At 44.1% G+C, this 23,107-nt stretch overlaps 1 protein-coding gene across 9 annotated transcripts in view; it reads right to left on the bottom strand.

The window, feature by feature from the left end:
* Positions 1-21,702, bottom strand: part of ADRA1B (adrenoceptor alpha 1B) — a 140,882-nt gene extending 119,180 nt beyond the window's left edge. For all 9 annotated transcript variants that reach the window (XM_060198074.1, XM_060198073.1, XM_060198082.1 and 6 more), the window contains exon 1: positions 21,565-21,702. The gene's annotated coding sequence lies outside the window, so the exon portion shown is untranslated. The remainder of the gene's footprint in view (positions 1-21,564) is intronic.
* Between the last annotated feature and the right edge of the window lie 1,405 nt (positions 21,703-23,107).

Raw genomic sequence — 23,107 nt, 5'->3', positions numbered from 1 at the left:
CATGTACGCTTAACCTGCTGTGTTGTTGGATAGGACAGAGAGAAATGGAGAGAGGAGGGAAAGACAGAGAGGGAGAAAGATAAGACACCTGCAGATCTGCTTCACCATCTGTGAAGCGGGTCAACAATCTGTTTGGCTTTATATGTTAACTCTTTTTTTAGCCACCAGGTTCCAGATACTACCATGATGCCAACTGGACTTCCCTGGGCAGATGACCCTACCAATGTGTCCTAGAGCCCCACTTCCCCAGAGCCCTGCCCCACTAGGGAAAGAGAGAAACAGGCTGAGAGTATGGATAGACCTGTCAATGCCCAGGTTGAGCAGGTAATCACAGAAGCCAGACCTTCCACCTTCTGTACCCCATAATGACTCTGGGTCCATGCTCCCAAAGGAGTAAAGAACAGGAAAGTTATCAGGGGAGGGGATGGGATATGGAGTTCTGGTGGTCAGAATTGTATGGAGTTGTACCTCTCTTATCCTATGGTTTTGTCAGTGTTTCTTTTTTATAAATAAAAATTAAAAAATATAAATAATGCATATAAAATAAAAAAATTCAGAAAAAGAAAAAGAAAAGCCATCTCAAATAGTCTTCTGGACCGAAGGGTGGTCTATATGAACATTTCCATCTCATAGAAATAGCTCCCTTTGTTTTCTGGGTACAGATTGTGTGGCTAACATTTTCCCTTTCTTCCTCTCTCTCTTTTTCTTTCTTTTAACCAGTGTAGATGGCTTGGTTTAATTTTTTTTCCATTTTGGAGAAATGACCCAAAACATCATGGTGTACCCCTTTGTTTGGGAAAACAATTCTCAGTGACAAGGGACAACACCTATCTATCTATCTATCTATCATCTATATATCATCTATTTGTCTTTTAGCTCTGCCAACCCATAACATAGCTTAACTCCACATGCATAACTGATTTTTTTTCTTTTTAATTTATTCTTGGCTTTTGACCACAGCAAGGGCTGCTTGTGGAGCAGATGGCACAGACCACTTCTGCCAGTTGTCAGCAGTCAGTCCACTTAGTCATCAGCCACCCCTCATCTGCTGGTCAGTGTGTCTGAGTCAACCTTCAAGTGATGTGTTTGGTTCATGGGGTAGACACAGGTCTATTTCTTCATAGTTTAGATAACATTTCTTTTTTTCTCCAAGGGTCATGTCAGATCCTGATCTCTGATGTCATCAACTCCCAGGCAAGTGGCAGAAATTCAGCACCATGGGAGTGCTTGCAGTGATCAGCCAGGAAGTCTCCAGAAACAGTTAGAGTGAATTATGGTTCATTGAGTAAGGCATTTATCACCCTCTTTTTTGAAATAAATTTCTTTAGCTTCATGAGAGAATCGTGAACTCATAGAGCTAGAAGTGACTCTGGAGGTTATATGTTGCAGTGTTTGTACAGCAAAGTCCAAGGGGGTGGGTCTAATTTGTATCTGATGCAAGGGCTCTGGTGCAGAGGTTCTGTTTGTATGAAGTCCCCACAGACTTTCTAGGAGAGACAGGGAGGGAAAATGCTGGAGATATCTGCTCTAAGCCAATGTTCTTGAACTAAGATGGGGAGCAAGGTTGTCCCTTAGTTCTTGACTTGAACTTTAACTCTGAGGCCAGTTCTTGGATGGCCTACCAGAGAGGGTGGATAATTTTAAATGTTGCATTTTTTTTTTTCATTTTCCCCCACCCTAGTTCGAAAGAAATATCTTTGAGGTTCCAAGAAGAGAAGGTATGACAAGAAGTTATAGGGGTGAGTCAAAAGAATCATAACTTTAGACTGCAAGATACACAAGGAAACTCGATTGGGGGGGGGGTCTAACATGAGCCTGGTCTTAGGATTCTTAAAGTGTTGGAGGAATGGTAAGAGCCAATCCATATTGGGAGAAAGGAGATGGAGAAAAACCACTTGTGAGTCAGCGAGTGTGAGATAGCTTGAGTCAAGCTACACAAGACACAGCTGAAGCAGAGCAAAATATGGAGAGCTTAGAAAAAGAACTCCTGTGTTCACCAAGGACATGGTCGTGCAAACTAAGCTTCTATTTATTTCTCTCCTTCCCTTAGAGCCTTGCATCTTGGGAAGGCTAGTTGACCTTTGTACATCCCAGCTGTGGAACCTGACACTATCTGGAGAGCTCCATACTCTCTCCCAGCACCTCTTTCAAATCAGTTTGAGGGGGCTAGGTTGATTGCATTTAAATTACCCTGTTACAGAATCTCGTTATGAATCAGCTAATTGCAAAATAGACACCTGAGGAACATATGTAGTCTTGGAAGGGGTGGGAAATGTTGAGCCCTGAGGCCACCAGTTCATCAATGTTCTGCTCCCTGAACACTGTCAAACCTAGCGGTAAGCTCAGGCCTGTGTGTGGTGGAGGCATTGGCACTTTGCTGCAGGTGGGAGACACAGATGGTTAGCTGTCATGATACTTATCCTTGTCAGAATGCATTGCTCTCTTTTTTGTTTCAATATGACCTGTGCCAGTAAAACAAGTGCTCTGGGGATCAGCACAGCACAGACTCTAGCCAGCTGTGTGGCCACAAGCAAGCCACTGCACCAGTCTGCTGTCAATTCCCACTCCTATCTAAAAGTGAGTTAACACACAGCAACCCGGTATCTAGAGATGGGAATGGCAGAGTTGCTGTGATTGCTGGAAGAATCAGGTGGTGGCAGCGTGAGCCCTGGCTACCCAATCTTGCCTCTTTTGGTCCTTGACATAGTGATGGGGGAACCCTAGAGGTCTGGGGAACGCAATTTAATGATCACATGGCTAGATCATCTCTATCAAACTCCTTTTTCCCTTCAGCCTTTCCCTAAGCACAAGCCTCATTGTTACACATTATACTTAATATACACAGGAAAGAAGAAAACATGTTATCTTCTTAGCACTTGTTTACAGGACCTTCTGTATTTCTAGAGGTAGGATCACTGACAAGATGTTAAACTCCGGTTGAGTGCCCTCCTGCAGGAGAATGACTTGAGCTCTCCCAGGCCATTTGTGGTCACTGGTCATGTTTTATAGGCCTCTATGGCTCTGGTACTGAATTACAGAAGCATAGGAAGTTCTAAAAATTCCTTGTTCCTAGAGCCCATGCATCCTAAGGAGGACATACTTCTCTAAGAATGTCCTGAGTCTTTTGATTAATTTAGTAATGTTGGTGTTTGGAGGTGGACAAACGATGCTTGGGTTTCTTTTCACCCACATTCCTTTCCTAAAGACACTGTTCTTTTCTTTGATAGGACCTGCCATTCCTTGCTGAAGAGGTGCTGAAGGATTCACATGGTGTACCCTCCTGTCTGGTAGTCTTCACTAACTGGCTAAGTAGTGAGCATTTAACCCAAGTGTGACCAATCAGTGCCTCTCCACTGGGGAACAGAGTTCATGTTATTTCATACTGTTGGACTTAGAGCTGCATGGGAATGTGGCTTTGGGACAGCTGCCATACTGGGTAATGAGCAACAGAGCAAATGTTGTACAGAGAGAACATGGTAGACACATGAAGATAGAGGGCAGAGAGCACAAGGCCCTGCATTCAATTCTCTTCTGAAGCCTGTGGATCCTTCCTTTAATTCTGAATTCTTACTTAAACTAGTCAGAATTGACCGTGTTCCTGACAACTGTTCAGTTCTCAGGCAAGACAAAAAGACTTCATGAAACAAATTATGGTACCATCTACCTTGAAAGGGTTCATTCATCTCTATTCACTCAACTTATGTTTGTTCACAGTAACCTCAGTGTGCTTATATAGCGAATATCAGCCTGAAGAATACAATGATGATACAGAGTTTTCTGGTGGCGGGAATTGTGCGAAGCTGTACCCCTCTTATCCTATGGTTTTGTCAATGTTTCCTTTTTATAAATAAAAAAATTAAAAAAGAATACAATGATGAACAAATATTTAGGGATTCACAATTATTTCAATTGTGGAATGGCCAAAGGGTCTGACTCGGTGAGGAAGTAGCATGATAGACATCATTATTTATTTCAAGGGAGTGAGAACAAGAGGAATTAGATTTGATTCACTAGCATAGAAAGCATATGACAGCTGATGGGGCAGGTTGAAACTGAATATAAGAGAAATTTTTCTAGTTTTTTTTTGGCATTGTCTTAAGATGAAACAACTTAGTGTTGAGAGTTGAGTTTCTCCTACCAACGAGGGTTCCCAATTCCCAGGGATTCTAATGGGTATATACAAACAGCAGATCAAGATTTAGATGAAGGGGTTGGGTGGTGGCACACCCAGTTAAGCACACATATAACCATGCACAGGAACCCGGGTTCAAGCCCCTGTTCTCCAACAGCAGAGGGGATGCTTCATAAGTGGTGAAGCAGGTTTGCAGGAGTCCTTCTCTCTCCCCTTCTATCTCTCCTTCTCAACTTCTCTCTATCCTGTCAAATAAAATAGAAAGAAAAAAGAAAAAATGGCTGCTGGGAGTGGTGGATTCATAACCCTGATATATATATATATATATATATATATATATGTAAAATGATCTCTAAGATTCTTCCCCAAGACACTGGGTTTTAATTTTACCTTGGACTTTCATGCTCTGCATGTTTTTAGGCAAGTTATTCAACTTGCTGGGGTTGTGTTCTCAAATGAGTTCTTGAAAATGCCAGCACTAGGATACAGAACTCTCTCTCTTGCTTTGTTGTTGTGAGAAATAAATTCTGTGACATTTAGTGGCATAGAGAAGGAATGCAATCCATGAAGACACTCTAGCTTGTGTCTTATTCTCCTTGCTTAACTTAGAATTGAGTACAAAGAAAGGCCTGGAGAAATGTTAGTAGCAGAGATTTAATATGGAGTCTTAGCTAACAGTCTCCATGCTAAAACTTGTAGAGAACATGTCTCTTCTCAGTGCTCCAAAAGCAAACATTGAATTGGCATGTGTGCATACATAACCCCCTTTGGGATACATGTATATGCATGAGATGGCACCTGAGTGCACACACACACGCTGAGTAGAATGGCCTTACACTCCATGATTGGACAGCCACAGACTCACCATCGCCTGCCCCCCCCCCCCCCCCCCCCGCCCACACTCAAGAGGATGGAAGAAGATGGAAGAAGCGGGATGAGTCACAGAGGCGGCTGGATGAAGGACAGGAATCAGCATCTCTGGGGAGACTTTATTTATAGCCCTGCTGCTAGAGAGGAGGCTGGAATCATTCCTGGGGTGCTTCAGAGATGGAGAATGATAAGATAACCAAAGATGTCATTCCCACCACCAAGCTGTGTTAGAGGCTGTTGTTGCTGGAGAAGCACTGTGTCACTCTGGAGTTGGGGACTACTGCGAGGAGTCCAGTAGCTGCATTCCAGCTGGCCCTTCCTGCCCAGGCCCTCTCTATGCTGACCCAGAGCAAACACTCCCAGCTGGAAACAAAGAGCAACACCAGTAGGCCACTGCTCAAGGAAGATGAACAGCAGGCTGATCAAGTTGAATCCACGTTCTGTCTCTGAAGCAGCTTTGGAACAAAGCAACACCAGACTGCTTGAAGGATGTGGGCAAAGTCTGATGGGGGTGGGCAGTGAGTTAATGGAGTGTAGACACAGTGTCCTCTGCTGTTGAGCTCCCAGCTCCCTGCTGCACAGAGAGGCAGCACCCTGGTACTTGTTGACAGCTGGTTACATGCTCAATCTTGTCTGTTTCCCAGTGTGTGAGGATTCCAGTCACAGCTTCATAGTTCACAGAGTTTACACTGGTGAGGTGAGAGTGTTTTTCTAGGATGTCAGAAAGACTGGAGCTCTATCTAGTTCTGCTTCTCCCTGGAGAAGACCTTGGCAAGTCAGCTAATATCCCCAAGCCTCAGTTTATTTATCTGTAGAATGGAGTCTTGCCAATACCTATTTATTTTGAGGACTAGAGGTAGCACAAATCTGTTATCCTAAGGAAGAATGTGATGTGATGTGATTGTTGGCCTTAGCTGAATTCACTGGTTAGGGTGCACTGAGCAGGAATATAGGCTCCAGTCTGTCCAGAGCTATTTATCATACTGTCCCCTTAACATCTTTTCCTTTTAATCTTTTTTTTTTATTGGATTTATTTATTTGTTGAATACAGACAGAGAAACTGAGATAGAAGAAGGATACAGAGGGAAAGAGAAGTACTGCTTCACTACTTATGAAGTGTTCCTCCTGCAGGTGGGGACCAGCGGCTTGAACCCAGATTCTTGAGCATGATAACCTGTGTGCTTAACCAGGTGTGCCACCACTTGTCCCCCTTGGCTGCTTAATTTCAAACCCTCTTGCATGACTTGGGGTCTGGATACTGAGTGGGTTACCCTCTCAGCTCTTGTGTGCACATGGTCTTTGTCCCTTGGAAGGGACACCAGCTGTCCTGAACAGACCCTGTGTGCTGCCCTCATGCACTCTTCCTCTTGGTCCTTGACCCTTGCCTTGGCCCCTGGCCCTGGACATGCTTAGGTAACAGATGCTGCTCATCCTTGAACTCCACTGATTTGAGAGAAGCTCTCTGGGATTACTGGACTTGACCTCCCTTGTTGTCAGGGGGCCCAAACTGGCTCAGCCTGTGGTCCTGCCTGTTGATTTCCTCCTCTAGCTCCTCTGGAGTCCTGATGGGATCAAGTTGAAGAGACCGGGGCCCACTCTCCCAAAGTGTAGAGCATGAAGGCCAGTACCTGAGCTGTGAAGCCACCCCTAGAGGAGGTCAGAGTGGGGAGGGAGAGCAGGGAGAGAGGAGAGGCTTGGGAAGGGGAGCACTGACCCTTTGATGGCATGGCACCCATCCTCCTTGATATGGAGAGTGATTATGGGCCAGAGAGATTGTTCACCAGGCAGGATGCATGCTTACAAATTTGGGGGTGGGTGGGTAATACCATTATCCTCACAGGGCTGGGGAGGGCATCAGATTAGCCCATGGATGTGAGGCACTTAGCAGATGCTAGGTGCATTGTAGGCAGACTGTAAAATATTAGTAGATGCATAGTAGGCAATCCATACAATGTTAGCAGATGCTAGGTGCATAGTAGGCAATCAGTACAATATTAGCAGGTGTTGAGTGCATAGCAGGCAGTCAGTACAATGTTGTCAGGTTTTGGGTGCATAGTAGGAAGTCTGTACAATGTCAGCAGGTGCCCAGTATACAGTGGGAAGCTCCCATGACTCAGTCTCTCACCACTCCTGCCCCAGTGACCCCCAGGCTGGTCAGGAGGACTGGATGAGTGTGCTCAGAAAACAGCTGGAGAACATGAAATCAACATAAAGCATGACAATTATTATTCTGCTTCTCAGGTTTTGAAATCAGTGAGTTGTTGAGCTGTGGGTCTGGTGTGTGACAGCCAGAGGGCCTGAAGGACTCCTGCAGATTGATCACAATTTGATCTGGTGCAGTGGGACAGAAGGGGCTCCAGAGGCTGCCTCCCAATATTCCAGGGCCTTCTGAGGACATTGGCTTTGTTGGATCAGTTCAGCAGAGTGGCTTGTAGGTAAGGGAACACAGGACCCAGAGCTGAGGCTTTATTTGCTGACTACCCCCTACCTGTGGCTCCAAAGCTGCCCAGGATCGAATGAGTCAGGATGGTGGTGGCGACAAGGGACCAGACAACAAACCTCGATTATGACTTGAAGCTACCATTCTAGAAGCCACATCATCAGGCCCCCTGGGAGATCAGTCCAACCAGATGAGCCTCCCTTCCAGCTGCAGGCCTGAACCCCCAGTCTGTGCTCACAACAACCACTTTTTATACACTTATGGGATAAAAATCCAGAAGTTTCAGTACTGGGCTAGGATAAGAACCTACCCTTATCTAGGCCAGGAAAATATCTAAAATCTAACCTCTGGGCCTTGATGGGAGGGAAGGGGGAGAGGGAGGGGACTTATAACAAAAAGATGCATCAGCTGGGCTTCCACACAGTCCAGAAGGAACATCAAGTACTACTACTACTTCCTATTCTTCTTCCTTCTCTTCCTCCTCCTCCTTTTTTAGCCATCAGAGTTGTCATTGTGGCTTAGTGTATGCATGGCTCCACTGTTCCTGATGCCATTTCCCTTTTCTCTCTCTTTTTTATATAGCTGGGAGACAGAGAGAGATAGAGAAGGGGGTAGAGAGAGAAATAGAGACATCTGTAGCACTGTTCTACCACTCATGAAGGTCCCCTGTCCCCAACAGATGAGGACTGGGGGCCTGAACCCAGTACCTAGTGCGTGGTAACATGTGAGGTCTACAAGGTGAGCCACTAGAAGGAACTTATCTCACAACCCTGACAAACAACACCATGGCTGATTCCACTCCGGCATGTTCCAGCTCCTGCCCAGCATCCTGGATAATGTGGGGACATTATAGTGTAATCCAGCATATTCCACATGGCCTTTCACAAACACCTCCCCTTCTCTTTGCCTTCCTTTTTTGGTCAGGGATGTATAGGTAGGAATGGCTAAGGGGGACCCTCCCACTAGATCCTGAGATGAATAATTTTTGGTTCCCTCATCCATATTACCTCCCTTATACATGTCATTCCACTCCTATTTGCCAATGAATGACTATGTGGATCAACTCTAACCTATGAGACCTGAGGCAAAGACTTCTGAAATTTTATGGAACTGTGTTGCTCTCTGATAAGAGTGGGGCACAGGATAAGAAACTATAGTCTCTCAGGAGTTGGGCGGTAGCACAGCGGGTTAAGCGCAGGTGGTGCAAAGTGCAAGGACCGGCGTAAGGATCCTGGTTCAAGCCCCCAGCTCCCCACCTGCAGGGGAGTTGCTTCACAGTTGGTGAAGCAGGTCTGCAGGTGTCTTTTCTCCCCCTCTCTGTCTTCCCCTCCTCTCTCCATTTCTCTCTGTCCTATCCAACATCGACATCAATAACAACAATGATAATAACTACAACAATAAAACAACAAGGGTAACAAAAGGGAATAAATAAATATTAAAAAATAATAAAAAACAACAAAAAGAAACTATAGTCTCTCGTTCCTTTCTTGTGCATATTACTGAGCTAGGATCTGATGTTTGGAACTGTGGCAGATGATCTACAGTCTTGAAATTGTTAAACCATTGATTTCACCCTGCACCTGCCAATCTGCTAACTTGCAGATAATAAAGTATTAAAAGTCTGTGTTGGTCAGATAACTTTTAGTCAACTTTTCTAAGATAGTTATCCTAAGGCATTTATATACATGCTATGAAATGCTGTCATTTTACTTTACTTCTCCCTTTGTTCCCTGCCTTTAACTCGGAGACTCAGAGTTAGACCCCTGCAGAGAGCAGGCCTGTAAGACAGAAAGGTAAAGTGGGCCCCATGTGAAAGACATGAGTGAGAGAGGGTGTGATACTGGGAAGGCGATGGGCTGTCTACTCCACTCCAACTGGTGACAATTACAACAGGAATGCTAGCACAGTGTGACCAGAGAGAGGTGTGTAGCTTGCAAGAGAAGATGGAAAAGTGGATTTTTATGTAGAATCTATTAGTGTCCATCTCAATTTTAAAAAGTGGTGCTGCTGTGAACTGAATCAACATATCTGAGTTCCAGATCCCCATGCCTGACCTCAAGTGGAGCTATGAGTAACTTCTTCTGGGTTTCATTGTGCTGGTGGGCTCAAGTAGTAGAGGGGTAAGAGGCAGAGGAAAAGGCCATAGCTGGCTTTCCATTAAAGGAGACTATCTGGGGGCTGAACTGTGGTGCAACCCAGTCAGGTCCACATGTTGCCCTGTGTGAGGACCCAGGTTCAAGATTCCATTCCCAGGACAGGAAGTGGCACACCTGGTTAAGTGCACACATTATAGTACGCAAGGTCCTGGGTTCAAGGCACTGGTCCCCACTTGCAGGTGGGAAGCTTCACGAGTGGTGAAGTAGGGTTGCCGGTGTCTCTCTGTTTCTCTTGCTCTCTCTTCCCTTCCCTCTCAATTTTTGGCTGTCTCTATCCGATTAAATAAATATAATTAAAAAAAATCCAATTCCCCACCTGCAGTAGGGGGTGAGGTAATGGACTCTATGAACAGTGGAGCAGTGCTGCAGGTGTCTCATCTCTCACCCTCTATCAAAAATAGAGGGAAAAAACTGGGGGTGTGTGTGCAATGACCATTGAGAGTCATGGAATTGTGCAGGTACCAAGCCCCAGTGATAACTCTGTCAGGGAAAACAAACACACAAATAACCCCCCCCGCTAAACCAACCAAACAAAAACAATGGGAAAGGGGAGTATGCAAGATGTATGACCTTTCCTTCTGGGGATGAACCTTCTCTTTGCCTAGGTCCTGTGTGAATTTTACTGAAGGGGTACCTGCCACTTTCCACATAGTGAGTCCTGTTATTAGAAGTCACTTGTCTTACCCAAGTGCTATTCTAGGTTAGCTTCTAAGAATGGGGGTGGCACATCAAGTCTCCATGAGGCTAGGACTCTAGGTGCGACCTCCTGGGGGGGGTGGCCATTTTCTGTCATATCCTGGGTGCTGTGGAGATGCAAGTCTAGCCTGGGAGTGAGCTCCCTCTTGGTGTTTAGGATACTGTCTTCTGGAGAAGTCTGGTGCTGAGGAGGTCTTGCTGGTGTTCACAGCACACCAGTGGGTGGATAAGGTCAAACAGGTGTCTCCAGGGACAGTCAGGGTGCCATGGACAACGTAGACTGTGGCAAAGCTAACTTTCCATAAACCTAGGGATGCTGAGCCCCCAGGGATGGACATGACTCAGGCCTTTGGCTTCATTGAAATCCACAGGCTGTAAAATGAGATGTCTCCAGGTTTGCTTCTGGGTTGTATGATTAGAAAGTTCTTGAGTGCCTTTCTTGACAGGAATCAGAGAAGAGCTCCTGTGAACTCCATAACTGTACTGTGTATGGCCCTTGGTGACAGGAGAGGATGAGTCATCTGTAGCTTCAGGGATTGTGAAGAAATGTCAGTGAAGCCATGAATAATAGGTGCAGTGCTGGCACCTCAGAAAGTTAAGGGCAGGAATTAGCTGGCAGGAAGAAAACAGAGTGTGGGGGCGGCTGGCCACACTTCTCCAGGGCCTCTTGTAGTTCATTGCCATCTGAGTGGGTTGCCAAGAACACAGGGAGGCTTGGTCAATTTAGAGGGATCAGTGTGGGTGTTTGGGTGATAGAAAGGTGGCTCCTTGAGTAAGGACAGAGGTATGAACTTGATGATTCACGGAAGTCCCTTCAGTCTAGGTCTTCAACATGACTGAGGGGGCTGGGATGCAGAAACCTGACCTTCAGCACTTTCCTACTTGTTTTTAAGCAGTTTTAATTGCTTTATTTTGTATACAGACAAAAACTGGGGGGGGGGGTGAAATAGGGAGAAAGAGAGGCACCCGAAACACTGTTTCGCCACTTGTAAAGCTTTTCCCCTAAGAGTGGGGACCAGGGGTTTGAACCTGGGTCCTTGTGCATTGTACTGTGTGTACTCTACCAGGTGCATCACTCCCTAATCTTTTCACTTTGCCACTTCTGAAGGAACAGTCTGCAAAAAGGCAGAGGCTGACCTTGGGCATTTCTAGAAAGATACCCCAGAAGGGCTAATGAGAATAAAGATGTGATTCTGTCCCTGCTGAGGATCGGGGGTGGGGGAGGGGACTCAGAAGACATTCCCTATCCTCAGCATAGCAGGCAAGAGACAAAGTTAAAGGATGATGATTGTGTTCCCACAAGCCTCCAGATCCAACACTCTCCTGGTGACTCATTCACTATGATCATCAGGAAAATGACCCAACAAAAACCTCACCAACTGATCTTAGTGACCTTTGTTTGTCAGTCTAAATTAACTAGAAAAGTGTCCATGAGGGCAGATTTAGAAGTCCAAGGATCAAGCAGGGAGGGGGAGACACCATTTCCATTGCCTTCACTGTTGGTACTATGTGTAAGCCTGATAGAGCTTAGGGAGAACCACCCCCGTCCTTGGATGGAGGTCTGAGAAGATAACCTCTTGGTAAGTCTCTCTCAACCGAGGTGAGCATAAGGGGGGAAACTCAGACTTGGTTCTTTCCTTCTTGACTCTCAGGCCCACAGAAACCCCAATACTTCCCTCCATTAACTGCAGGCCACATGGCCGCAGATTCACTTATTCAAAGTCACCTTCTGATCACAGAAGAACACACCTTATCACACACTTCATCACACACCTCAGACCCCAGACAAGAGAAATTCCAAATTATATGGCTCTTTGATATCCATCTTCTCTCTGTCTCACCCTACAGGTTTAACCCCTATGCTTCTCTCAGATACCTTTGGATAATTAAGTTGCTTGTGTCATGGAGAATAACTGTCTTGTATCTCATCAATTCCTGTCATACCAGCCGCCTACCTTAGGGGCATGCCGGCCGTTAAGAAACCTGTAATTTCTGACATATTTCAACAATAATTCCCTTCGTTGCTTTCCTATTTAACTCATGTCTACTTTGCTAATAAATGGATTCTACGGATTCTAGGCGGGCTAAGAGTCCCCTGGTGTCTTTTACTTCATGTCACCCCTGTCGTGAGTGAGAAAGAACTATCCCGTTACCTTTCCCCTGGAAACCACCCCACAACCATAGAGAGACCCTGAAACTTCACTGTGATGGAAGCATCACTGTCATCAGCTCCGATGTGTGTGGAAGGTCTGGGTTATGAGGACAGCACAAGTAACAGCAAATACCATCCCAGGCAAGGTTCTCTAGAAACAGATGCAAATGCAAAGACTGAGATTTGGCATCAGGTATCAACCCCCATGGAAAGGAGAGAAAGTAAGACTGGAAAGTAGGACTGGGAGAAGAACTGGAGCACTGCTCCATATCTTCTCATGATAGGGCTCCAAAAAGGCAAAGGTGGGACTTGGTGGTGGCACACCAGGTATAGCACATGCTACCATGCATGAAGATACAGGTTCAAGACCCCAGTATTGACTCCACCTGCAGGGGGAAGGTTCATGAGCAGTGGAGCAGTGCTGCAGGTGTCCTTTTTTGGTCTTTTGTTCTTTATAAAAAATGACTGCCAGGAATGGTAGAGTCATTCAGGTACTGGGTCCCAGTGCAGCATGGTAACAACTGTTTTTTTTTTTTTTTTTCATTTCTTGGATAGATGCAGAGAAATTGAAAGAGGGGGAGATCGAGGAGGAGAGAGAATGAGAAACACTCAAAGCACTGGTCTACTGCGCATGAAGCTTCCCTCTGCACATGGGGAACTGGGACTTGAACCTGGGGTCCTTGCTCATGAGTATATGTATGCTCAACCAGGTGCACCACACTTGGTCCCTAAGAAGTTGTCTAATCAATCACTGAATATGGGATGCCAGGGAAGGTGATGGCAGGGGGCAAGGCTGCTCCCTGCAGATTAGACCGCCCCACTCCTGTTGACGGATTCACAGAAAGTTCTTTCTTGAAGGTAATCTGAGCCCTTCCATGCCCTTATCCAAACCCACATTTTCATACCAGAGAAGGTTCTCTTGCTGATGTGATAGAAAAAAACATCACGGGGGAAAAAGACATTATGGGGGGGGGGTGTTGGGCAGTAGTGCAGTGGGTTAAGCACACATGGCATCAAGCGCAAGGACCTGTGGAAGGATCCCGATTAGAGCCCCATGCTCCCCACCTGCAGGGGAGTCGCTTCATAGGCGGTGAAACAGGTCTGCAGGTGTCTATTTTTCTCTCCCCCTCTCTGTCTTCCTCTCCTCTCTCTATTTCTCTCTGTCTTATCCAACAACAAAGGACATCAACAATAACAATAATAACCACAACAAGGCTACAACAACAAGGGCAACAAAAGGGGGAAATAATGGCTTCCAGGAGCAGTGGATTCATGGTGCAGGCACTGAGCCCCAGCAATAACCCTGGAGGCAAAAAAAAGACATTATGGGTCCTCATCTTTCAGAACTCCAACTTTTCCTCTGATCAAAGCTGCTGGGCAAAGCTTCTGTGCTTCTGTTGGTAGTAAGAACAAGGCAGAGCAAGAACTTTGGGTTCAGAGAGACCTGAGTAAAACACAGCCTTCTCTGAGCTCCACATCCTTCTTTGTGAAATGGGGATAGTGACATGTTGGCCTTTGACCTACCTGACATAAAATCTGTGCCGTTCCCTCCTCTGTTTTCTGTCACAGGACCATCTTTGTAAAATGTTGGTCCCAGGACCTGGTGCTAGCTGGCTTCTAGTTGGGTTTGGCCAACAGTGGGATATCTGGGGTGGAGAAGAGTCGATCATCCAGGGTGCCCCCTTGTTCCCATTGCTTTGGTGGTGTTCCAGCAACAGCTGTTGCTCCCTAGCAGGAAGGTGGTATTAACAGGATCACACTTTGAGAGGCATGTGTGCAAGTTTTCAGCAGTGTTTTCAAGCCAGTGCCTTAATAAAGATTATTTTAGTTGATTAACCATCACTCATGTAGAGGATGGGATATGGGATGGGAATTTTGATTAGAACACAGAAAAGCAGATGCTAAAATGTGTCAAGGCTTGTTGTGCTGCAGAGGCCCTGACGAGTAAATAATGGAGGGGAAGAAGGGCTTCAGAGCATTGGAGAGTGACAGGGAGGTAAAAGAGGGGACCCTACAGTAGTGCAAATCAAAGTTTCCAACACTACAACTCTGTAAAGAATTAGTCCTTCAAAGGTACTTGACATTGGCATCAAAGATGATCAAAAGAGAGCTTTCACATAATTTCTTCCTTCCTTCCTTCCTTCCTTCCTTCCTTCCTTCCTTCCTTCCTTTCTTTCTTTCTTTTTTTTTTTTTTTGCTTCCAAGTTACCTCTGGGCCTTGGTGCTCCTGGAGGTCATTTTTTCCCATGTTTGTTGTCCTTGTTATAATTGTTACTGCTATAGGATAGGACAGAGAGAAATCAAGAGAAAAGGGGAAAACAGAGAGGGGGAGAGAAAGATAGACATCTGTAGACCTGCTTCACCACCTGTGAAGCAACTCCTTTGCAGGTAGGGAGGTGGGGTTTTGAACTGGGATCCTTATGCCAGTTCTTGGTGCTTGGCACCAAGTGCATTTAACATGCTGCTCTACTGCCCACCCGCTGCCACATAATTTTTTAGATCTTGTAATGGATTGAATGGTAGTTCCCCCCAAAATATGCTCAGGTTCTAACTCTGGATACCTATGAATGTGACCTTATTTGAAAATGAGGTTTTTGAAGATGTCAGTTAAAGACACAAAGAGGACATCATATTGGATTTAGAGTTCACTTTTAAAAAGGTGTCTTTTTTGATGTATGCCATTCTTACAGGAGTGAGGTGGTATCTCAATGTTGTCTTAATTTGCATTTCTCTGGCAATCAGTGACCTAGAGAAGTTTTTCATATGTCTGTTAGCCTTTTGGATCTCCTCTGAGGTGAATATTTTGTTTATATCCTCTGCCCATTTTTGGATGGGGTCATTTGCTTTTTTGGTGCTAAGTTTGCTGAGCTCTTTATATATTTTGGTGATTAGTTTCCTGTCTGATGTATGGCATGTGAAGATCTTCTCCTATTCTGTGAGGGGTCTCTTTGTTTGTTTAATAGTTTCTTTGGATGTGCAGAAGCTTTTCAATTTGATGTAGTCCCATTGGTTTGTTTCTGAAAGGACAGCAGCAACAAATACTGGAGAGGCTGTGGGGACAGAGGAACCCCTTTGCATTGCTGGTGGGAATGTAAATTGGTCCAGCCTCTGTGGAGAACAGTCTGGAAAACTCTCACAAGGCTAGACATGGACCTTCCATATGATCCAGTAATTCCTCTCCTGGGGTTAGACCCCAAGGACTCCATAACACCCAGCCAAAAAGAGGTGTGTACTCCCATGTTCATAGCAGCACAATTCATAATAGCTAAAACCTGGAAGCAACCCAGGTGCCCAATAACAGATGAGTGGCTGAGAAAGCTGTTGTATATATACACAATGGAATACTATGCAGCTATCAAGAACAATGAACCCACCTTCTCTGACCCATCTTGGACAGAGCTAGAAGGAATTATGTTAAGTGAGCTAAGTCAGAAAGATAAAGATGAGTATGGGATGATCCCACTCATCAGCAGAAGTTGACAAAGAAGATCTGAAAGGGAAACTAAAAGCAGGATCTGACTAAATTGAAAGTAGGGCACCGAAGTAAAAACCCTGTGGTGAGGGGTAGACATGCGGCTTCCTAGGCCGGAGGGGGGTGGGGGTGGGTTGGTGGGATGGAATACAGTCTTTTGGTGGTGGGAATGGTGTTTATGTACACTCCTAGAAAAGTGTAGTCATATAAATCACTAGTTAATTAATATGAGAGGGGGAAAATTAATTGTATGTCTCGAAGTTTTTAAAACACAGACTGAGTTTTCTTAATATATAGGCTGCGTATTTGATATGCGGACTCTCTCAAAAGCCTAGACCAAGTAGATCAGAGGCAACCAGTGGCATAGCTATTTACAAGATACTGGGTACTATACAGCAAACCCTAACAAAAGGACTTTTCAAAGTTAACCCAATTACCAAATAACAATGATGATAACATTAACTATCCATTGTCTTTTTGAACCCTAAGACAGCAGGAACCTCACATCTCCACTAAAGAGCCTATATTTCCCCCAGTCCTGGAACCTTAGGATAGGGCCCACTTTCCTGCATGCCTCTCCCAATCCATATCAAATAATATTGCATCAGCCGATCGCAACCTAATCAACGCAACGATTGCCACCTCAACATGCTTCAGTTCAGACTGTGTCCAGAGACTTCACGTGTGGAATGACAACCCTTCAGCTTCAGTATTCGGGTGAGACCTTTCCTTTTATAGCATTATCTAATTCCATCCCAGGTGGATCACTTTCTAACAAAGTCCCAAAACCTAGATATAGACCAGGTTCTGTGAGAGAGAGCATATGTTCACATGTATCCATAAACTACTGCAAAATATATACCTGAAAGCAGAAGTACACTAGAGTTTGCAGTGAGTACCCCTCGAACACTTTCTCTCCACTATTCCAAGCTTTGGGTCCATGACTGCTCAACAATTTGTTTGGCTTTGTATGTTAACTCTCTTTTCAGCCACCAGCTTCCAGATGTCATCAGGATGCTGGCCAGGCTTCCCGGGACTGAAGACCCCACCAATGTGTCCTGGAGCTCAGCTTCCCCAGAGACACAACCTACTAGGGAAAGAGAGAGGCAGATTGGGAGTATGGATTGACTAGTCAACGCCCATGTTTGGCGGGGAAGCAATTACAGAAGCCAGACCTTCCACCTTCTGCAACCCACAATGACCCTGGGTCCATGCTCCCAGAGGGCTAGAGAATGGGAAAGCTATCAGGGGAGGAGGTGGGATATGGAGATTGGGTGGTGGGAATCATGTGGAGTTGTATCCCTTCTACCCTATGGTTTTGTTAATTTATCCTTTATTAAATAAAAAATAAATTAAAAAAAATAAAAAGGTGTCTTTTTAAAAGAGAGTAGAGGGAGGGTTGAGACACAGAAATACAGGGCAGATGGCCTTGTGGAGACAGAGGCAGAGACTAAAGCTATGTTGCCACAAATCAAGGAACATGGGACCCACCAGATGCTAGAAGAGGCATAGGGAAAATTCTATTCCCCCCCATCCAAGCTCCAGAAGGAATGTAGTCCTACTGACATCTTGATTTTGAACCCTTGATCTCCCGAACTGCAAGTGGACGAATTTCTGTTATTTGAAAGCAGAAGACCTCGGTTATGGAAGTTTGCTACACCAACCCTAGGAAATGGGCACAGATTCCCTATGTCCAGATCTATTGTGCCACTGAAACCCCAACTCCTTGTGGGCCACAGGTGTCTTGTTATATTAAAGTGTATACACACCCTTTTCTATTTGATGCACGGAAATGTAATGAAATAATGGCAAAGAAGGGAGAAAAGGCTAACTGAGAGACTGACATATGTGATTTAGGTTAATTGATATCCAGATTGCTATCTGCTGCAGAGAGCGTGTAGTTCAGCTGCTGGGGTCAGCTCTATTCCTTCTCATGCAGTGAGTGCCAAGTGCCTGCCTGGAGGATGCACAGGTAGATAGATAGTGGCTGTCCCTTCCCTCTCTCTTCTCCAAGTGCCACACACTATGAGCAACTTCATAATTCTCGGATTTGTATTTCTCATGCAACATGGCACCCTAGAGTGCACTCCAATACCATCTGAAGCTTGGATCAAGCAATAGTGTTTAATTTCAGGACCAGAGAAAAGATGGCTGTGTTGGATTTCTTGAAAGATAGTATGCTATGCTCCAACATGGTTCCTGCTGAAGGAATTTTCAAGGGTACTTTTGACTGTCATCTAGTCATGATTATTTTTGACCTTATGCACTGAATTTAGAAACAAAAGGTGAATAAGATTTAATTTCTTTAAATTCACTTTTCTAGAATTCCTTAGCGTGCTACAATGTGCTACTTTTATTTTCATTTTTTCCCTTTCCTCCTCATTTTTCTTGAATTTCTACTGCTTTCAACTTCTATATTTTCCTCAATTTTTGTGTTGTACTTTTGCATATAGAAACCTGTGCACATTTCAGCTTCCCTTGTAGAAGTTCTTGATCTTCCATGTTTTTTGTCCCTTGTACGATGTATTGTACACAGTAGCTGTATTCTGAGTGATAAGAGCACCAAACACTAGGACTCTCTCATTGGAATGCTGAAAACAATGGCTGGTGGTCTACATCTTTTAATACAGGTGGAATGAGAGACAGAAAATGTTTATTATCTTAGCAGGTGGTCTGATAAATCTTTCTGAGGCAAGCTCCACCTTGGTGAGGAATAAAAAAATCCCCTTGATGAGCCCAATTACTGTGAAGCTGTACTTTTGACTATGTAGTCAAGCTGTGTCTGAGCAAAAAAGGAAGAATCTATTTGTTATTCTGGGAAGGGAGAGAGGGTTGGTAGCACCATAAAGATGGTGAATCGATTGTGCTGGTTATGCATAATGCAACTATTCCCTAGAACTGTCTAGTCTTTGGCAAATTTTTGAGAGCTTTGCAGGAGGTTGGTACAAGTAGATTTCCCATGAAAAAGGGGTAAAAGCCTGTGCCTTGGGACTTGGGGATGGAATGGAGACAGAGAGGCAAACAACTAGAATCTCAACACCCAGTAAAAACCAAGATACTGGGAGTGGTATGGCTTTCCGGTGCTGTGGATTATCACGGAGCTCTCAAGAGTTTGAAAGGGGTAACTGTCTGTCATTTGATAACACAGTTACAAGTAGTCACATGACTAACTTGAGCTTAGTGAAACAGATTATAAATAGATACTTCTTGAGGACTGACCGAGTGTTGGATGCTATGCTAAACTGGGTCTCATCTCAGAGCTGACTGTGAGGAACTGTGAATTTGACCTATGAGAATGCTTCCCTCATTTGTTCTGCTTATAATTCTTTCTCAGTCTGTGGGCTCTGACTGTTTTTTATGGTACTTTAAACCACAGTGTTACTCCGAAAGGCAGGACCTCAGTCTGGGAGCTCTCTTTTTCTTACTTTCACCCAGGAAAATGTTCCTATTTATGAAAAGTGACAGGATTTCTTTAAGAGTGCTTTTACACTTAGACTTGGGAGACATAGGAAGAAATGCCTTGCTGTAGAACTTTCCAGTTGTTTGACTCGAGGCAAAGCATTTCCCTCTGGGGAGTTTTGTCCATTCTGATTTGTCTGCAGTAACTTCTAAGTTTTGGCCACTTCACGTCCTGTGTGAAGGAGCAAAGTCTTTGTCTTTAGCACCTAGTTTTGGTAGTCAAAGGGCTTCATTTTAGTAATGAATCAATGAATACACATCTACTTGTCCTTGCTCCTTCTTTTAAAAAAACATAATAATATTGCATTTTCTAGTTTTTAAAAAAGATTTTATTTATTTATTAATGAGAAAGATGGGGGGGGGGAGAAAGAGAAAGAGAGAGGGGGAGAGAGAGAGAGAGAATCAGACATTACTTTTGTACAAAGACTGCACTCAGGACCTTATGCTTGAGTAGACAATGCTTTATCCACTGTACCACATCCTGGACCACTCCTTGCTACTTCTTTAAAGCTTGAATATGCAAGAGCTTTATAAAGAATCGCTATTTAGGAGTTGGGCAGTAGTGCAGCGGGTTAAGTGCATGTGGTGCAAAGAACCGGTGTGAGGATCCTGGTTCGAGCCCCTGGCTCCCCACCTGCAGGGGAGTCACTTCACAGGCAGTGAAGCAAGTCTGCAGGTATCTATCTTTCTCTCCCCCTCTCTGTCTTCCCCTCCTCTCTCCATTTCTCTCTGTCCTATCCAACAAGGCAACATCTACAACAATAAAATAACCACCACAACAATAAAAACAACAAAAAGGAAATAAATAAATATTAAAAACTTGATATTAGCCAGAGAGATGGCTCAGTAGGCAAATTGCAGGACTTTTAAAAGTCCTATACCGGGAGTCAGGCAGTAGAGCAGTGGGTTAAGCACATGTGGCACAAAGCACAGGACTGGCAAGGATCTGGGTTCGAGCCCCTGGCTCCCCACCTGCAGAGGGGTCGCTTCACAGGCAGTGAAGCAGGTCTGCAGGTGTCTTTTTCTCCCCTGTCTTCCTCTCCTCTCTCCATTTCTCTTTGTCCTAACAATGATGACATCAATAACAACTACAAGAACAATGAAAAACAACAAGGACAACAGAAGAGAAAATAAAAAATAAATAAAATAAAAATAGTCCTATACCTTTATTGTTTACTGGATATCTCATCACTGCTAGCAGCACTGTTAGAAATGTAGCTAAATAGGTTTACTTAAGGCATTACAGTTTGAGAGTTAGCATTGTGGGCTACTTCTGCTGGGGGGCATGTGTGTTTTTGTATGTGGGCTTTGGGGACTATTTGTATTTTGCAAAGGGAATTAGACCCATAGGAATTATGGACAGCAGAGACAGGCATATTGAAAGGAGGATTATTATTTATATATATCAGGCTGTCGAAAAAGTCATAATGCATTTTTTGCATAGAAAAACACATCATGGCTTTTTCAACAACCCTATATCTGTGTGTATGTATATGTACATATGTATATGTATGTATACACACAGATATATAATTTTTTAAAAATAAGGAGTGGGCTTTCCTGTTTTTCTTCAAGCAGGAAATAAAATCTGCCAGCCTCAAGTGTCAAGGCAAATGCTGACTGAGCAACCTTTTCCAAGACTGCTAGACAAGTGCAGGGCTGCTGTGATAAGAAGTATCATTAAATTTGTATTTATTTATCTATTTTCACCATTGTAAAATAATTGTTCAGTTCTGGTTTATGGTGCTAAGGAGGACTGAACCTGGGACTTTGGAGCCTCAGGCATGAGAGTGTCTTTGCATATCCATCGTGCATAACCCTTGTCCTCAAACTATAACTTAGTCTCTGTTTGAAACAAAGTTTAACCAGAAGTAAAAAACAAACAACTTAGCAACAGGGAATTTAGTGACCAGCAAGGGTTACCCACCAGGCAAGTTACGTTTTTCTCTGGGTTTCATACAAAAATACCTCCCATGTCATTTTAAGTTGTATCTGCTTTGCACAAGTGATTTTTTTTTCCCCCAGAGCACCATGGTTGATTTATGACTCTCTGACGCCGCATCCCACGAGATTACATAAGGAACAGAGAAAAACAAGAGAACTAGCCAAACTTAAAACAAAAAATGAACATTTTCATAAAAGTAGATTGTATATTGGTGTCAGAAAATAGTTTTCTACTCTACTCACCAGAGCTGCTCTTTCATTTCAAAGTACACCCCACATCTTCAAGGATCCCTCTGATTTTTTCTTCCTTGTGGCCAGCATGTGACCATCAACTTCATTTTTGGCCCTGGCAATGTCCTGGAATGTCCAACTGCTCTGAAGCCTCCCCTTCTCCCAGCAAGTGAACTTTGCAGTTGGATTGCAGAGATAGCCTAAGTTTGGTTAATGATTGGACAAAAACATCAATGGGAGTAATCTTCCAACTTTCTCATTTTTTCTTAAGTCACTGGCAAATGTAATTTCAAAGCTTCAGGAGACTGGGACCATTATTTTTACCTTTTGTTGGAAATATAAATAAACTGAGAGAGGAGCTGCCATGTCTTTCCCAAGGCCACACTCAAGCACAATTTAACCCCAGGCTACTGTGCATTTACCATCCTTACTTAATGGAATGCGGTTTTACTATATATTACTATTTCTTTTTTTCTATTTGAAAGATTTTATTTATTTAATAACAGAAGATAGAGAAGGAGAGAGAGAGAGAGAACCAGAACATCACTCTGGCATATGAGACACCTGGAATCAAACTCGGGACCTCATAATTTAGAATCCAATGTTCATGTCCAGAGGAGAAGAAATTACAGAAGCCAGACCTCCCACCTTCTGCACTCCATAAAGAATTTTGTTCTACACTCTAAGAGGCATAAAGAGTAGGGAAGCTTCTAATGGAGGGGATGGTATATGAAACACTGGTGGGGGGAATTGTGCAGAATTGCACTCCTCTTGTCTGCCAGACGAGGTCAGTCAGAGGAATCCAAGGTCTGGGCCCCGATTTGTTTCAAGTACAAGGTTTGGTGACAAACCAAAGGTGAGAATAAGGGAATAAGTAGAGGAGTGATGGAGGGGAAGGTGGTTGAGAGGAGTTTTCAGGGTGTGGCCTGAGAGAGGCCACCAGATGGGACAAGGTAAGATACTGGTTTGAGGGAGCAGGAGTGTCATGTCCCAAAATGTGGAAACTCAACAGTACACTACTTAACAACTACTGGGTCAAAGAGGAAATAAAGGAAGAAATCAAAATGTTTCAAGAGTTCAATGAAAATGAAGACACAAGCTATCAAAATATTTGGGACACAGCTAAGGCAGTACTGAGAGGGAAGTTCATAGCCATACAAGCACATATTAGGAAACAAGGAAAAGCACAAAGAAACAGCCTGATTGCACACCTTAAAGACCCAGAAGAAGAAGAACAAAGGAACCCTAAAGCAACCAGAAGAACAGAAATCACTAAAGTTAGGGCAGAAATCACTAACATTAAAATAAGAAAACCACACAAAAGATCAATGAAGGTAAATGTTGGTTCTTTGAAAGAGTGAACAAAATCAACAAACCTTCAGCCAGACTCAAAAAACAAAAAAGGGAGAAGACTCAAATAAATCAGATCATAAATGAAAGAGGAGATATTACATCAGACACTACAGAAATCCAACACATCATGTGAGGCTTCTATGAACAACTATATGCCATCAAGCTAGAGAACATGGAAGAAATGGATGATTTCCTAGATACC

The sequence above is a fragment of the Erinaceus europaeus genome, chromosome 9, assembly GCF_950295315.1.
Source record: "Erinaceus europaeus chromosome 9, mEriEur2.1, whole genome shotgun sequence".
Lineage (NCBI taxonomy): Eukaryota > Metazoa > Chordata > Mammalia > Eulipotyphla > Erinaceidae > Erinaceus > Erinaceus europaeus.
Note: the sequence above shows the minus strand (reverse complement) of the source record. Positions and strands in the feature narration are given on the sequence as shown.